At 36.9% G+C, this 14,571-nt stretch overlaps 1 protein-coding gene across 1 annotated transcript in view; it reads right to left on the bottom strand.

The window, feature by feature from the left end:
- The window catches only part of LOC148949735 (uncharacterized), a 100,638-nt gene extending 96,087 nt beyond the window's left edge, over positions 1-4,551 (bottom strand). The window contains exon 1 of the mRNA XM_089093081.1: positions 4,501-4,551. The gene's annotated coding sequence lies outside the window, so the exon portion shown is untranslated. The remainder of the gene's footprint in view (positions 1-4,500) is intronic.
- Positions 4,552-14,571: the final 10,020 nt, after the last annotated feature.

The raw sequence follows: 14,571 nt of genomic DNA on the forward strand, positions 1-14,571 counted from the left end.
AAGGCAGCGTCATTGTTTTTGTTGCAATAAAATTTTTGGGTGGAGGGTTGCAGGCCCAACCAACCCTAGGCCTGGGATCTAATTAGAGCTTGGAATTGCCAAGATACTGGGAGTCCCTGGGGTGGGTTCCACCCACCTCATCAGGTTGAGGCTGCTTATTAACATGGAGTGTTTAGTTAGGGGAAGCCCCATATCAAAAGGCACATGGTCAGCAGAAAAAAGAATATTCAATTCAATCAGTTTCCTGTTTTTGACACAAAATGAGCTCCCAATAATTTTTGATTTATGTAATGTCGAAACTATCATTACTTGGTTATTTTTTTGCAAAAAGTTAGGATCAGCACCAATGTCGTTACATCTGGTCTTCTTTAAAATGTAGCCACTATTATCTAATGCAGCCGCACTGGCTTTTTCTTGATAAAATTAAGTTAAAATGGCAGCTAATATTATATTGACAAAACTATGTTTGAAGTATCAAAATTCTTGTCTGATGTAGTAAATACCAGACTGATTAAAAATTTTCCTTCAGCCAAATTCAAATTTCTAGATTGTTGTGTAATTATTTTACTGTTATATGGAAATGAATCTATCTATCTATCAATCTAAATATAATGAAAATAAACTTCTTGAAATTCTTGAAACCCACTCACGTTTTCTTAGACCCTATCCCACCCAAAATGCTAATGAAACATGTTAAATTCCTTGGTGTCACTAACTTCTAATAATCTTAGACAAAACATGCATAGTTCAAGAATTCTGGACTTTGCAGACCAAGGATAATCAAAACTAGATTTTTTGAGTGGATTAAAATGGTAGATTAACTTTGAAATGGCCAAATGTTGAAAACAGTTTCACTGTGGACAGCAAAGAAACCTTTGCTGGACCATTAAAGCTTAGAGGAAGTGGGCCATTCCACATAGCATTGATAGATACCTATATCTCAGTATTATATCATGCATATTATAGAGACCTAGGTCACAAAATTACACTCCATGGACTTTAAATTAAGCCTTCCAGAGTAGAAAAAGCTTTTTTTTACAAAAACTGTCAAATCATCAGTATATTTACCCTATCTGAGCTGTATCTAAAATAAGAGAAAAGGATATCATCTTTGAGGGTCCATAAAGGGCTAAAACTTAAATTTGTAACAGAAATGAATGTCTTGGATTCAGGATGAAATTCTGACTATAGATGTAAGTTTGTTTCTTGGCTATCTGAATATTCTGTTATTGTATACACTTACCAAAAGTCAAAAACATTCAGAAGAAGAAGACGTATTAATAAGTCACTGTCAACTGGCAGGCATAGAATCATCAACACAATATGATGTATTAGTCCATACTTAGGGCTGTTGAGAAAGAAACACTGTAAAATCCTGAAAATAACTTTTAAAATCTTAAAATACTTGTCATTCCTTAAAGCATGTTGCTTTAACTTAAGCCCCCCCCCCCCCAAACATTAAAAAATAAAAAACATATTAAAAATTTCCTAGGCTATGCATTTTCTGTTTCTTGATTTCATCAATGTTAATTCTATTAAAGGGTATCAAGTTCAATTAAAGGCTAACAAAATGTCATGTGGCAGAATCCATGGAAAATATATAATTTGGGCTATATATTTGCACATTAGGAGGGAGGGAGGATTGGGATAAGCAAACTAAAGTGCTTTTAGAAATGATACAAGTAAGTATTTTAGGGACTTTTAAAGTTGATTTTTTTTTTTCTTTGTCAACAGCCCCAACTGTACACTGATATCAAATCTGACCCTAAACTATCTTCCCTTATCAACATCATTTCCACTGGAGGGCTAGATTTAACTGTTCTGCAGAAATTTGGTTTTCTAAGCCATTAAAATTGGAAGATGCCCAGTGAATATTCTTTAAAAAATTCTATTCTGTAGAATGTAAAAATAATATCCAACTATACTTAGTATCAAAATAAAATATTCAGCTAGACAGATAGTATTAGTTCTAAGAATCTTATAAATATACCTTACTAGCAGAATATTTGATTGTCTATGTTGCATGCTAAATATCTACCTAGCTCAATGAGGTTTCAACTTAGTTCACAACCTGAATATCTAACTAGGTGGATAATGGCATATCTGATACTTTCTTATATATAAATTTCTAGGCAGATAAATGAATTTTCAAAGTAATTTTATAATAGTATCCAACTAACAAGATATTCATTTCTGTGTAGCATGGACATTTAACTAGGTAGATACTTTGTCCTAGCTGTTCTTATATTATCAACTAAGCAGACAAGTAAATTCTGTTAGTAGCCTAATTTGGTGGTAATATCCAACTAGCTAGATAATTATTTCTCTTAGATATAGTATTAACAACCAACTAGGTGGATAATGTTTTACTTTAGCCCCTCTGATATATATCCAACTAGGTAGATAAGTAAATTCTCTAAGCAAATTTGTTATAATACCCAACTAGCCAAATGAATATTTCACTTAGAGATTGTGTGAACATCTACTTAGGTGGATAATACTTTGTCCTAACCTATCTTTTATTATCCAACTAGGCAGGTAAGTAGCTTCTCTAATTAATTTGGGGATAATATCCAACTAGCTAAATAATTATTTCTGTTAGGTGTAGCATGAACATTCAACTAGGTGGATAATGCTTTATCTTAGTCCTTCTGATATATATGCAACTAGGTGGATAATCTTAGCCCTTTTGATATATATCCAACAAGGCAGATACATGAATTCTCTAGGTGGTACTGGTCTGTTATCTAGTCTCAGTGATATAAACTGCTATACCAGTATGTTTTAATTAAATATTTAATATATAGAAGTTGCTAGGTTAGGTATTTAACATAATGCGTTCTGGGCAGCCTGCTTTCCATAATTCTCTTCTGTAGTTTCCATAATTTTGTTAATAAAGTATTATATTTCCATCATACTTTTGATATATTTCATTATCATTAACTTCATTTCTTGAGTGTGGTTGGTATAACAGACAAGTGCCTTCTAAGCAAATATAAGGCAAATATAATTATAATATCCAATTAGCCAAATAATTATTTTACTTAGGCATTGCATGAACATCTACCTAGGTGGATAATACTTGGTCCTTGCCTGTATTTTACTATCCAACTAGGCAGGTAAGTAACTTCTCTAAGTAATTTGGTGATAATATCCAACAAGCTACATAATTATTTCTCTTGGGTTCAGCATGATCATCCAACTAGATGGGTAATGCTTTATCTTAGTCCTTCTGATTTTATTATTATTTATTGAAAAACCATCTTTGTACAAAAAGAAAATGACAGAGCACTGAAAAGAGAAAAAAAAACAAACAAAACAAAAGCAAGATATCACTATACAACAATGACAAGGTCACTATGACATAGTGACTATAGTAACTATAGTTCAAGAAGTTGGCTCCAAGCATGTCTTGAAATCTTGTGGTTGTGTTTTGCATAAGGTTAGAAACAGCTAGAGGATCTGCTATGTGAAGACTGTTGATTGACAGCCTGGCTACTGATACATCTAGTGACTCCCAACAAGGAGACCAAACTGTTCAGTATATATGAAAATATATACAGATATATTTTCTAATATATATTCAACTAGGAAGATAAGTAGGTAAATTTTTCACAAATCATATTATTGACTTACAAATAAAGTAAACATACCACTCAATGCCTTTTTTTATGCTCTTTCTAAATATAATAATCATTTTTGTCAGAAATGAATTTTACCCCCACCCCCATATATAACAATTCAGGGTATATATTTGCACATTAGGGGGGTGAGGTAAAGTCTAAACTTACCTCCCATTTACACCAGAAACAAAATTTACCCCCACCCCCCTAAAGTGCAAATATATACCCTGAATTGGTATATATAGGGGTAGGGGTAAAATTCATTTCTGACAAAAATGATTATTATTTTGGAAAGAGCATAAAAAAAGGCATTGAGTGGTATGTTTACTTTATTTTTAAGTCAATAATATGAATTGCGAAAAATTTACTGATAAGTAAATTCTAGTTGGATAAATAAACCCAGTAAGAGAAGCTAAGTTAGCCCTTATACTTTATTATATGTGGCTTGTAAGCTGAAATTTTGAATCTACCCAATGGATATTCTTAAAAGTTTATATTCTATATAAAGTAAAATTATTACCCAACTACACTTAGTATCAAGATAAAATGGTATATTTTTACCAAATCATATTATTGAGTTTCAAATAAAGTGAATATACCATTTGGTGGCCTTTTTTATGCGATTACAAATATAACAATCATTTCTATTGGAAATTAATTTTAGCCCCCCCCTATATATGCCAATTCAAGGTATATATTTCCACATTCGGGGGGGGGGCAAATTTTATTTCTGATGTAAATGGGAGGTAATTTTAAAATTTAACCCCCCCCTAATGTGTAGGAGTTAGTGATATTTTAAATTCGAATAAAATTTGATCACCAATTTTCCCGCAAATAAAATCTCTGTCACAGTGAGTTAAGAACTAAAAAAAAATACATTTTGCTTCCTTAGGGTGTAGTTGCCTTTGCAATGCCTCAGGTGTTTTAGTGGGAATCTTCTATCTCATCTTGAAATACTCTACGTTCATAGGAGATTAGATATAAATTTTTTGAACATAGGTGGCATTTTAAAGATTATTTCTACTTTGTAACACCTACACTAGAAGTATGACGTACTTCTTGTCTCTGCCCTTGGATCTCATCTTTCCCGGCAGAACGCAACTTTCAAGCGATCTACGATGCGGATCAATAGTAACCGGACCTCTAAAAAACGGAATTTACGTATCACTAGTTAAATAAAAAGAATCTGCTTATTATGCTGATTCCAAATATATAAGATTCATTAAGTTTAGTTTAACTTATCAAAGCCTATAAGCCTAAGAAAATTCCCTTGGATTTTGAAAAAGGGGAAAAACTATCTCTGAAAGTCAAGGATTCTTTATGACAATCACATCATCAGATTTAGCGTATCACAAAACTTTACAATAAAGGTTTCTACCTCCCATCTTCAAATATGCGGAATTTTGCATTTTTCACCAAAATAAAGATCAGGGATGCATGTTTATTTTTCTCCCACAATCAACATTTTGAGATACCCATATTGTTTAGTATAGTTGAGAGGCCCAATATCTATGTATTTGGAGATAAAATAACTCTCAACAGCCCCTTGGGAAAGGCCATTAATTTATTAAATTTCCCCATTGTGTAAGTAGGCTATTTTTTTTATTGGGAAGTATGTATACATTTTTGGTTTGGGGACTATGAATTTTTCTGCTGGGGGATTTTCATGGAAAGAATTATTCATGGAGAAGTAAGTTTCCGGGAAGTGAAGTTTTCAGGGGAAATTTTACACTGAGAAAGTTTGCTAGAATTCCTACACAAAATTATCTTTATTTTTATTACTTTCTCTTTGCCGACTCAATTTTATTTGTGGAGATGTTAATGGTAATTGTCCGGGTTAAATTTTCACCAAGGGATTGAACTGTCTAGAAGATCTTTCTGTGGAAGGGGAGCCGGTTTTTCGGAATTATTAAAAAATTATCAGAAATTAAATAAAAAAAAAAGTTTTTTTCAACTGAAAGTAAGGAGCAACATTAAAACTAAAGACGAACAAAAAATATTATGTATAGAAAGGGATTGCCCCCTTCTGAATACCTCCCATTTTACGCTTTTTTTGTCTTAATTCTTTAAAAACGACTCCTGAAACACAAGGGTCGCTAATTATGACAATAAGAAGCATTTTTAAAAGTACCAAACAGCTTTAGCTGGACAAAAGAGGTATAAAGAAGAAAGCAAACCCCCTTATATACGTAATCATTTCAGTTCGTTTTAAGTTTCAATTTTGCTCTTTACTGTCAGTGAAAAGAAAAGTGTTTTTTATTTAATTATAAGCAAAACAACCTTTGAATTTACATAGCTTATACCCAATACTTATGAAAGAATAATAATACTGACCTAAGTCCACCATTCGAGTTCTTGGCAGTCCCGAGATTTTAGTGTATTTTATTAACATTTGGAGTCTGGTAATATAAGAAGAAGAGCTTTGCTATTAACAGGTCGTTGTATTGTCCATATTCTTAAGGACAGAGCCGTGCCGATATAATTTTCGACATGAAGCCTCGTAAAAGAATGATTTCTTTGGAAAGATAGACAATTTTAATCGATAGCGGTGACCCAGTGATACACCCAATTTGGTAGGTAGTTTGCCATTAAGATAGCAGGTACCGGCTGACTGAATCTCACTCAAATCTGAACACTAGTATGGAGCAAAAGTGTGGCTTAGCTCATACGGCTCTTAAAATCTATTTTCTCTGCCCTCCTGGCCCAGTATATTCCTTCCAATAGTTCTAAGTGAATCTTAATACTTTCTTCCAAAGGTTAGATAAGGAGAGTTCACCCCCGAAAATCATCATTCTCATGGCCCTCTGACTCAATGTGGAGAGTGGAATTTTCCTTCTTGTAAATTGGTAATGGTGAAGCGGCTAAAGACCCACTTTGTGTTTCATATCATGTGGATTGAGAATTTGTACCTGAATCCGCTTCAAACAAGGTACATCTATCTTTTTTACTAAAAAGTTGGCAGGGAGGGGTACCAGATGGACTACGAGCCCAACTCACTTCTCAAACCTTATCAGTCAAAAATCCCTGCGTGATTCTAGTTCAAACATGTTGCAAAATACCTAGCTTCTGCTGGAGATTTGGTGGTGCTAGGGATGCTAAAGAGACAACGGACCCACTATTATTATATATTGAAGACACTTGTACGATTCTTACTTAAACAAGTGCAACCTGCCTCACTTTTGGGGAAAATTGCTGGGAGATGGTATTGGAGAGGCAAAGGAGCAACTTGAGTTCTCTAATTATACATGTCAAAAATCATTACATGATTCTACTTTAAAAAGGGGAATTATACTAACCTTTCCTCAAAGAAGTTGGGAATGGAAACTACAGCAGAGGGGCTAGAGATGCTCACTTGTTCCTTCATTAGTAAATAGTGAAAATGTTAGTGTGATTTCGCTACAAACTAGATGCAATCTATCTATTTTTCTGCAGAAAAAACATGACTAAGTGGCAAAAGGCCAACTTTGCGCCTCAACCTTATTTTCTGTACTGAGCCACGATTTATCTGTTTTTGCGAATAGTGATCATCTGATTGTTTTCAGACGTACACCAAAACAAAAAAGTTGTCAAGCCCTCGAACTATTAAAAATGGTGCAATTAATGAACAAAGCTTTTGACAGAAGAAAAAAAACTCAGCCCAAATGGGAACAGTAGGTGGAGGAACTTTCTGACCAGTAGGATCTACTCTTTCTTTTCTATGTGTTAATTTCTCTGTTGGGGCTTATTATTTTAAGAAAAATACTTTGACCATGGGGTTAGTGAACCATCACACATCTTGCGCACTTTCAAATTTTAGTCGATCTTCAATTTGAAACTGGTACCTGCTTGCTTGAACAGTTTTCCACTCCGGATTTAATAGTAAACAAGAGCTGCTGTTAGTGGGATCAAACAAAATTGATTACACAATCAAAAGGTAAATAATATTGAACGTTTAATGTTATAACATGAATATTGTATGCTAATGGTATACAATTTTTTTTAACAAGGAGTATTTAAGTGTGACGTTAATTTTTAAATACCAACTAGCCGCACTGCGTTATCAATGATACAAAGAAGTTTTTAAAAGGCGAGCTTTCAGTTTTTTTAATAATCTAGTTAATAATAATATTTATATCGAGTTAAAGAAAAAGAGCCGGAAATAGAACAGTTAAAGACCAGACTTTAAATTTGATAATTGTCTAGTTTGCAAGGAGTTTTTGAAAGGGAGTGGAAAATAAATGACTACTAGATGGTACTATTAAAGGAAATACAGAAAATTTTATATCCCTCAGTGGTACAGCCTCTAATATCCACCAAGACATTATATTCCTCTTCCCACTTTTAACTAATTATGCATCTGTTTGATCATTGATACTTAACAAATACTTTAGAATTAGTATGAAGCCCGAAGGACAAAATTAAATACATAATTTACTTATGTTGAATGCTACTGAAGATTTAATGCTTAAATGATGATGTTGGAATATTTGAAAATGTTTCAATGAAATTTTACACACGGTGCTTTAAGTAATATCGAGGTGCCCTATAAAAGCTAAGACCCAGTAGGTATGTCCCCCTAAAAAAGGATATAAGTTTAAAAAGCTTCTATACCTAATTATACTAAAATTTAAAAAACTGTCTTTTTCTTTCTAGGTCTTCTCATAGTCATGAAATGTCACGACCAACCCAATCTTTCGTATTGGAGAAAAAATAAATGAATTTTACTACAGCTATTTGAGACGAGATACAAGTTTTTTTGGATTGTATTTTTTAAGGAAAACTTACTTACCAAGTCTTAGCTAATATAGTGCAATACGTGACCATTTATAGCACGAGAGCAATAGATGCAAAATTTTATTTAAAAAAATTCATTTTAGTACATTTGGAGATAAAAGCCTTTTGAACAAAATAATTTTTAAATATTTTAATTCGGAAGAAGATTTGCAAGAGAACGTAGAAACATATGCCTTGAAACATTTTACGCATGAAGGAAAACGCACCTGGAAACGCAATTTTCACTTCTAAAATATACAAATTTACAAATTAGTTCTATTTGTGCGCTACTAAAAATCTTAGCAGAATAAGAAACTAGAAGTAGTAGTTGTAACAAAATCCTGCTTTTTTCTCTTGTGGCACAACGCGTTCTTAGAATGCAACCCCCTCCCCCACCCAAAAAATACCCCAGTACTTGGGCATTTTATGGTACCCACCGTTATATACTATACCAGCAACTACTAATGGAAACCCGTCAAATGGGTATTTGCAAGAGATAAATGGATGGCAAAGCCTGATTGCTAATTGCGTTTACAATATTTAAACAGTTGTTTATTGGTGTTTAAGGGGGGGGGAGGTATCTAGGTTAGGTTACGATTTTAATATATGCTATGCTTTAACTAGAAGTAGAACTTGACTTACTTGACTTAAGGCTCCTGCCGAGGGTTCAGCGTAGAGAACGATGAGACTAGGCGCCTCCAGGTTGACCTATCGCTTGCCAGGATCGCAGCTTCTTCCACCGGGATGTGGGCTTGGGTGAGGAATTCATCGGCTTTGTCTTTCCACCTAGTGGGTGGGCGTCCTCTGGATCGCTTCCATCCGTGTAGGGTGGGGTCGAAGTCAAATGCGTCCCGTGCTGGGGCGTCGCGTGGCATGCGAAGGAGGTGGCCGTACCACCGAACAGTACGCTGGGCAAGCTGCGTTGAGAAAGGAGTTTGAGCCGTACGTGATAGGAGAGTCTGGTTGCTAGCGAGGTCAGTCCAGTGAAGTCTTTCGATTCTTCGGAAATTTTTCGTCTGAGCGACATCGACGGCGCTGAGGATAGATTTGGCAGCTGGCCACGTCTCCGCTCCATACAGCAGGACGGTGCTGACTGACGCATTGTAGATGCGCATTTTGGTAAATCGGCCTATGTTTGGCTTTCACCAGATGCTGCTAAACCTCCCAGCAAGTGCTGAAGCTTTGGCAATTCGAGATGTAAGCTCTTTTGTGATAAATCCATTATTCGACAAAATAGATCCCAGGTAAGTGAAGTATTCAACCACATCTACTCGGTTGCTTCCGATGTTGACTTCTTTTACAGTAGAACGGGACGTGGGGGGCTCAAGGAGCATAACTTTGATTCTCTGCCAGTTGATCTTCAGTCCAACGTTCGAGGCTTCTTCTGAGAGCATTGGTCATCTTATCGACGGTGCTCGCAACTAGCGCTATGTCGTCGGCGAAGTCAGCATCAGAGAGTACCCGGTCTCCGAACTGAAGACCGAATTGAAGGCGATTCATCGTGCTGGCCATAACATGGTCTATGACACAGTTGAAAAGCTCGGGAGCGGCGGCACAACCTTGGCGGACGCCAGTCTTCACCGGGAATGTGGGACTGCGTCTTCCATTGACCTGCACGCAGCTTTTCGTATCCTCATACAGCTTTTCAAAGAGTGAGCAATATTTCTTGGGTAGACCCGTAGTTCTTAGTATCAGCCAAAGTGAACGGCGATCAACAGAATCGAAGGCAGCCTTAAAGTCCACGAATGCGATGTACGCTTTTTGGTGGAACTCCCGCGTCTTCTCGATCAACTGGCGCATAGGTTCTAAAAAGTGGACATTATGCTTTGAACGAGAATTTTATTACCACAAACCTTTACCATTGCCTAGAGACAAATATGCATTCCCTAGTGCTTCTCATTCGTCGATTCAAACGGCTTGGGCTCGAACGTCTTTTCAAACTCTCCGACTTGAATAGCCCACCGTGTGAAGATTTTTTTTGGAAGATGCGGTCTCAAACCAGCACTTACAGTACTGTAATAAACTTTTCGTTCCTCCAACTTCTACATCGAATTCGTCGATATGAAAGTATAACGGATTTTGAAGCTTAATATTCTAATGAACAGTTGTCCTTGCCCAAGGCCAAGCGAGTTAGATCCATTGGTGTTGCGTCTGTCAGTTCCGATTTTTCTTTGCCCGGGGACGATGAAATCAAGCTCGAGCTAGGGCGAGCTCGTATTGAAAGCCAACGAATAATAAAAGCCTTGATACCGGACGACGTACTTTCTGCTTTCGGTCACCAGGTACCGAATGTTCGTCTTTCTGTACTTCACGACAGTGACTCAGACGATGACTCAGAGGAAAATACTCTGTCCTATAAGCAGGAAAAGGCTTCCGCGACTGACACTGATTCTGGCTCGGAAAGTGACGGCATCTTTTAAGATTTGCCAGTGATTGCTCACTGTGTGAAACACCAAGTTGAGAAAAATTGGGTTAGTGAGCCTGTGACGAAAATGAAGAATTCTAGGTTTTGTCTTGTCATGACTTCTGACGGCTCCATAACACCAATAAAAAAATCCACGCTGTTGTGGCTTCTGAGGGAAAGCTCTGAGAAGTAGTGACCGATTAAAATGGGTGATGGTCTAGGGCGAACAAGTAGGACTACGTGAGTCGCCACAAATCCAATGCAGAGCTTGGAGTGAAACCAGACAATAAATATCTGAGAAACTAGTTATTTTTTTTAGTTGGTTGCTTTACTTTGCGCTTTTTACTAACAACTTGGTAGTAACAGTTTTTCTGACAGTTGCTTTACAGTTTTCTCTTCATTGTGTTCGGCTTAAAAATGGAGAAAGTTGTGGGGGTTGGTTTTGATGGGGCCAGCATCATATCAGGCTGTTAGTCTGGTGCACAGGCAGAAATTAGGAAAAATTATTCGCCAGGGATCTACACCGACGGCGCATTACGAAGCATAAAGTTGGCTTTATGTAGAACTAGTAAAAAAGGACTTGCTAGATCAACCTTTGATAATATTCAACAGATTTCGTAATTTTTAATACCTTTACCAAAAAGAACGACTAGGGTTGTAGAAGCGATTGTTTTCGTTCTTACTGATAGTCCTAGGAGAAATCGTGTGAAGTTGTGGCAAAAGAGATGGGTGGAGCGTCACGATTCCCTTTTAGTTTTTATGTCTTTGTGTTGTGCGATTATTTCCGTACTTGAGGAAATAGTTGGTAGCATACGGTGCGATACGGAAGTTATTTCAAAAGCGAATGCGTTGGTTTCAGCAGCAACCAAATTTAGTTTTATGTTCACGTTGGCTATGCTAGAGTTTGTTAGTGCCGTAATGCTCTCTGTCTCTAAGGCGCTGCAAGCCGAAGACTTAGGTTTAGTTGAGTGCTGTCGGCATATTAAGCTATGTTCTGATACTTTACTGCAGGCAAAACAAAATGATTTTGAAATAATTTTTCAGAAAGCCTATGAGCTTGCACAAGAGGTAAATGTGGCTCCGGCTGTTCCAAGGTCTATCCGTCGAACGTCCATCAACGATAATGAGTCCATCAAGTTTTTTTTATCGCGAGTCATTGTTCGAACCTTACTCTGCTTCACTTATTGAAGAACTTGATCAAAGATTTTTGCGCCATCAGGAGGCATCTTTCAAAATCGGAAGGCTTTTGCCACCTAACAATGAGTCATTAAATATTAATGAATTTGTGAACGCTGTTGCTGTTTACGAGGGATTTCACGGGGGTAGACGTGCGCTCGAATGTGAGTTAGTCCTTTGGAAACAGAAGTGGCTCGGAAAGTCTGAGAAACCATCAACTGTTGCTTCGACTCTTGCGTCATGCGATGCAAGATTTTTCCCATGCATTCGAAGGCTTTTGACGATTTTTCAGACATTACCAGTGACTACCGCTTCTGCTGAGAGAAGCTTTAGCTGTCTTAAGCGATTAAAAATCTCTCTGCGGAACTCCACGGGAGAGGAGCGTCTTAACGGACTAGCTCACATGACCCTGAACCACAATATCCAGGTCGATGCTGACCAAGTTTTTGATCGATTTGCAGCCAAAAAAGACCGGCGGCTATTACTGTGAGAGGTTAGGTCGTCTTTCGTTGCTCGTTTCTCTAAGTGCAGTTGATTCTGTTTTTTAAATTTCAATTATGCTTTATTCTCTGTAAACAATGTTAATATCAATACATCTCTTGTTTTCATGGCTGTTATAATAGGTAGACTGAGGCCCCACCCCTCCGAAACCAAATTCTGGGCAATTGTCTTTGATATAATATTATTTTTTATTTATTCGGTTCTCTAAAACAAGGGTCCCATAGGCGAATATAAGGAATAATGCACTTCTTTATTTTATATTTTCTAAATTCTGCTGCTTTGTGGCAGTTCCAAAACAACTTCTCACCCAAAATAGAAACTCTCACTGCTTCTAACCTTTTTTTTTTATTCTGACTTTGTTTGCAAAATATTGTCATCCATTCTCAAACAAAAAAAGTCTACAACTAGAAATACTCATGACAAGTGTGTACTTTTAATTTCTTTACCTAGCTACACCCCCCCCCCCTACCCCCCGCCTGAAATCTTGCACAATGATAGATAATTTTCTTGCTCACATGACTGCTATAAAAAGGTAGACTGACGCCCCCCCCCCCCCCGAAACAAAATCCTGGATACGCCACTGACTGCAATCAAAACAAAATGATATTGAAACCATTTTTTAGAAACCCTATGAGCTTGCACAAGAGGTAAATGTGGCTCCGGCTGTTCCAAGGTCTATCCGCCGAACGTCCATCAACGATAATGAGTCCATCAAGGTTTTTTTTATCGCGAGTCATTGTTAGAACCTTACTTTGCTTCACTTATTGAAGAACTTGATCAAAGATTTTTGCGCCATCAGGAGGCATATTTCAAAATCGGAAGACTTTTGCCAGCTAACAGCGAGTCATTAAATGTTAATGAATTTGTGAACGCTGTTGCTGTTTACAAGAGATTTCACGGAGGTAGACGAATGCTTGAATGTTAGTCCTTTGGAAACAGAAGTGACTCGGTATGTCTGAGAAACCTTCAACTGTTGCTTCAACTCTTGCGTCATGCGATGCAAGATTTTTCCGATGCATTCGAAGGCTTTCGACGATTTTTCAGACATTACCAGTGACTACCGCTTCTGCTGAGAGGAGCTTTAGCTGTCTTAAGCGATTAAAAACCTATCTGCGGAGCTCCACGGGCGAGGAGCGTCTTAACGGACTAGCTCACATGACCCTGAACCACGATATCCAGGTTGATGCTGACCAAGTTTTTGATCGATTTGCAGCCAAAAAGACCACCAGCTATTACTGTGAGAGGTTAGGTCATCTTTCGTTGCTCGTTTCTCTAAGTGCAGTTGATTCTGTTTTTTAAATTTTAATTATGCTTTATCCTCTGTAAACAATGTTAATATCAATACATTTCTTGCTTTCATGGCTGTTATAATAGGTAGACTGAGGCCCCACCCCTCCGAAACCAAATTCTGGGCAATTGTCTTTGATATAATATTATTTTTTATTTATTCGGTTCTCTAAAACAAGGGTCCCATAGGCAAATATAAGGAATAATGCACTTCTTTATTTTATATTTTCTAAATTCTGCCGCTTTGTGGCAGTTCCAAAACAACTACTCGCCCAAAATAAAAACTCTCACTGCTTCGAACTTTTTTTTTAATTCTGACTTTGTTGGCAAAATATTGTCATCCATTCTCAAACAAAAAAAGTCTACAACTAGATATACTCCTGACAAGTGTGTACTTTTAATTTCTTTACCTAGCTACCCCCCCCCCCCTACCTCCCGCCTGAAATCTTGCACTATGATAGATAATTTTCTTGCTCACATGACTGCTATAAAAAGGAAGACTGACGGCCCCCCCCCGAAACAAAATCCTGGATACGCCACTGACTGCAATCAAAACAAAATAATTTTGAAAAAAATTTTCAGAAAGCCTGAGCTTGTACAAGAGTTAAATATGGCTCCGACTGTTCCAAGGTCTATCCACCAAAAGTCCATCAACAATAATGAGTTCATCAAGGTTTTTCATCGCGAGTCATTGTTCAAACCTTACTTTGCTCCACTTATTGAAGAATTTGATCAAAGATTTTTGCGCCATCAGGAGGCATCTTTCAAAAAATCGGAAGGCTTTTGCCAGCTAACAGCGAGTCATTAAAAATTAATGAATTTGTGAAC

The sequence above is a fragment of the Artemia sp. Qi Xiang Cuo genome, chromosome 8, assembly GCF_049724085.1.
Source record: "Artemia sp. Qi Xiang Cuo chromosome 8, ASM4972408v1, whole genome shotgun sequence".
NCBI classification, from domain to species: Eukaryota; Metazoa; Arthropoda; class Branchiopoda; order Anostraca; family Artemiidae; genus Artemia; species Artemia sp. Qi Xiang Cuo.